A 4,372-nucleotide genomic window follows, 5' to 3' on the forward strand; every position below is an offset into this window, starting at 1 on the left:
TTTAGATTCTTATAGAAATCCTATAGGTATATTATTAGAATCTTATAGAAATCTTATAGAATTCCTATCGACTTATTAATTGAATCTTATACGAGTGTTATAGGTATATTATGCTAATCCTATAGTAATAATGTAGGCTTATTATTAGAATCGTATAGGATTCCTATAGGTTCAAATATTAGAATCTTAGGAATCATATATGTTTATTATTAAAAACTTATAGGAATACTATAGGTTTATTATTAGAATCGTATAGGAATCATATAGGTATATTATTAGAATCGTATAGGATTCCTATAGGTTCAAATATTAGAATCTTATAGGAATCCTACAGGTTTATTATTAGAATTTTATAGGAATGCTATTGGTTTATTATTAAAATCTTATAGGAATCCTATAGATATATTATTAGACTCTTATAGGAATTCTAAAGGTTATTATTAAAATCTTATAGGAATCCTATAGAGGTATTAATAAAATCTTATAGGAATCCTATTGGTTTATTATTAGAATCTTATAAAAATCCTATAGGTATATTATTGAAATCTTATAGAAATCCTATAGGTATATTGTTAGAATCTTATAGGAATCCTATATGTATATTATTAGAATCTTATAGGAATCCTATTGGTATATCATTTGAATCTTATAGGAATCCTTTAGGTTTATTATTAAAATCCTATAGGAATCCTATAGGTTTATTATCAAAATTTTATAAGAATAATATAGATATATTATTAAAATCTTATAGGAATCCTAAAGGTTTATTATTAAAATCTTATAGGAATCCTATAGATGTATTAATAAAATCTTATAGGAATCTATTGGTTTATTATTAGAATCTTATAAGAATCATATAGGTATATTATTGAAATCTTATAGAAATCCTATAGGTATATTGTTAGAATCTTATAGGAATCTTATAAGTATAATATTAGAATCTTATAGGAATCTATTGGTATATCATTCGAATCTTATAGGAATCCTATAGGTTTATTAATAAAATCTTATAGGAATCCTATAGGTTTATTATCAAAATTTTATAGGAATGCTATAGGGTTATTATTAAAATCTTATAGGAATCCTATAGATATATTATTAGAATCTTATAGGTATCCTATAGGTATATTATTAGAATCTTATAGAATCCTATTAGTATATCATTAGAATCTTATAGGAATCCTATAGGTTTACTATTGAAATCTTATAGGAATCCTATAGGTTTAGTATTAAACATTTATAGGAATGCTATAGGTTTATTATTAAAATCTTATAGGAATCTTATAGATATATTATTAGACTCTTATAGGAATCCTAAAGGTTTATTAATAAAGTCTTATAGGAATCCTATAGACGTATTAATAAAATCTTATAGGAATCCTATTGGTTTATTATTAGAATCTTATAAGAATCCTATAGGTATCATTGAAATCTTACAGAAATCCTATAGGTATATTATTAGAATCTTCTAGGAATCCTATAGGTATATTATTAGACTAAAAAAAGAATTCTATGGGTTTATGATAATCTTATACAATTCTTATAGGTTTATTATGATAATCTTATGGGAATCCTACAGGTATTATTATAAATCTTATAGGAACCTTTAGGTTTATTATTAGAATGTTATATGAATCGTGTTTCCGTAGTATTATTATTTGAAGCAGACTTAAAAAATTAAAATTAATTTAGCCCTAGTTTCCTTTGCTTCCAGAGATTCTTTTCCTTCACCTGGAACGTCGAAGGGTTCTGGACAGCCCACGTGGCCCTGTCCTCTTTTGCTTCTGTTACAGGGGTGGCATCAGTGGAGACGGGGGGGGGGGGGGGGGGGGAGGTGTTTTGGGCTCTTTTATAAAAAATACATATGTGGGCCTACTTTTGACATTATTTCTAAGCCTTTGAAACCTCTAAATTGTCATATTTTTGGGAGATTTTTACTGTTCTGCTGAAATAATTAAGAAAAATAAATTTATATTATGAAAATCCTGGCAAATACATAGCCAAAGTCTAGGCCTATACTAAAATAATATAACATAATAAAACATACAACTTTAAAACACAAGTTTACAAGCTAACAATAACAGATGTTGTCATTTAAGCTGTTCAGCCAACCACGGATAATCTCAAATCACCAATGTGATTGGTCACTTTATCCATGTTTATCACTGAAGGCCATGCACATTAACAAAGGTGCTTTTTTGAATGTTATCAGTTAACTGAAATTTGTTAGTGGATTAGATCTCTTTCTCAGTGCACATTCATGATGATAAAACAGGCATAACCATACATTCTGAAGTATTTCAGCAGTATCAATAGGTAAGAATTGTTTTTATATTAATATTCATTTAATGCAAGTTTAAATTGGCGCATTTAGGCTTAGTATAATGCATCTTTTAAGTCAAAAATTGAATTGGTTTGGATTGGATCTCTAGGCATAGGATTAGGAGCCTAGGCCAGAGGGAATAACAAGCATGCTATGATTCTCCGAGTCTAGCCTAGGCCTGTTAATAAGAAAAGACAGAACTGAGGATATGCCAAAGAGGGCTAGGCTCGGCCTGCCCTATAATGGAAGTATTGGAGTGTGGTAAATTGGGTTGTGTTCTCACTTATTTATTATTGTAATAGAGGCATAGGCCTCTATAGGCTAGGCCTATGCTACTGGTATTATTATCATTATTACCAACTCCCTCGTATTTACAACAATTTGCATTGATCTGTTAAATGCTTCTAATTTATGTGAACAAATTAAGATTTCTTTTTGGTAAATTAATGTTGCAGAACAGAATAAACATTTTTTTTTCTCATTTTCCAATTCACAGCAGCAGGTGAGCTAACTAATCAAAAATAAATTTTATATTTATTTTAAATCCTTATTTTCGTCAACAGTGGATTTGCAAAACAAAATATCAAAAAATCATTATATGTTGACTTTCTTTCAGAATTTGTTGGTAAAGGAATTTTTCTCATTGAAAACTCATGAAGTAAGAAAGCGTTGATGTTTGTTTAAAGCCTTAATGCGGCAATCGGAGAAACAGGAAATTACCTGACTTTCAAAGGTGAATAATTTTTTTTTAAGTTTCAAGTTTTAACACTTTAAATATAGGAACTCACTAGTACTAATGGTGGAGGTTATCAATTAATCAATAATGTGTGTAAGGCCTACTGCATAAAGGATATTAACATTGTAAGTATATTGCACAATATTTTAATGCTTTAAAAACTAAGAAAAAAAAGGATGAAACAACTAATTAACCGACTTATGATTAAGAAGTGTGTTAGTCTCTTATTTCAGCTACCGCATATCATACTCTTATTTTAATACATTCATGTTGAAGGAAAATACAAAATTTAAAATGTGGGTAGAAAATTTTAAGATACATTTTCAATACTAATTAATTACTTGCCTTAAAGACACAAACAGCAAAATCTGTTTAATTATTATGATTTCAAATTTTAAAACAATTAGAGCATTAATCATATTCCAACTGTCAGTTCTTGGTTATTTTGCCCAGCCCCTCAATTCTTTATTTTGACCTAGTGTATGTATTATTATGATTTTTCATGACTCACTTTTTTTTTTCAAAAAAGAGTTTCAAAATGCATAAGACAACTGTACGTATCACTTTGCTCCGATTAAAAGAATTGTTTTGTTATATCTTTCAGCATGTGAAGCAAGGGTGAAAATCCGAAGCCATCTTGATTCAATATTTCAAACTTAGTTTGGTCACTCTGCAGAATCTACAATGGCATCTTTCAGCAAGATTTTAAATTTACTCTGCTACCATTGGACAAGAAAAAGCACGGATATAGACAGCTCCGGCTTCAATATCATACAGAAAATTTCTGGTTTATACACACCTGTAACGCGACAGATTCTTGAACAGGGTTTTGTATAATAAACTCTAGTTGACGCCTTAATATAAATTACAAAAAAAAAACTGATTTGAAAACTGTAAAGCATTTAGGTACTGCTGGAATTTGAGGTATGTGCATCAGTAAGGCTTAAGACGAACAATATTATGTGAAGGGGTATGCAATTTATGGATAGTTGATGTATTTAATTAAAGAAATCATGGTTTGTATATCTTGAACTCAGTGTATTTTTTATGTCTGCAGGAGTTGTTTAAGCCATTATTATTTTTTCCGTCCAGTAGCCACTCCAGCTCGAAATCAAACGCATCAGTCATTCAATACTGCTTGTGCATGCAAACAACTTATTGTGGAACCAACGGATGTCACCAACCAGCTAACCCGTCAGTAACAACTTGCATTAACATAAACAAACAGTATATATTTACAAAAATAAGAAATTTATATGAATCTGTTATAAATCATTATATACAGCTTTCTTATAAGAATCTTATGAGACAAC

The 4,372-nt window shown here is 29.1% G+C and overlaps 1 protein-coding gene and 1 long non-coding RNA gene across 2 annotated transcripts in view; both read left to right on the forward strand.

Moving 5' to 3' along the window:
* Positions 1-4,372, forward strand: part of LOC117101673 (hemicentin-1-like) — a 156,154-nt gene that overhangs the window by 138,719 nt on the left and 13,063 nt on the right. The gene's annotated exons all lie outside the window — the stretch shown is intronic.
* Positions 2,162-4,082, forward strand: LOC117101669. The gene is made up of 3 exons (XR_004444299.1): positions 2,162-2,316; positions 2,940-3,056; positions 3,664-4,082. It is a non-coding gene; the product is annotated as an uncharacterized LOC117101669 (long non-coding RNA).

Source organism: Anneissia japonica, unplaced genomic scaffold, assembly GCF_011630105.1.
Source record: "Anneissia japonica isolate Jap-2015-1 unplaced genomic scaffold, ASM1163010v1 scaffold287783_len325500_cov191, whole genome shotgun sequence".
Taxonomy (NCBI): domain Eukaryota; kingdom Metazoa; phylum Echinodermata; class Crinoidea; order Comatulida; family Comatulidae; genus Anneissia; species Anneissia japonica.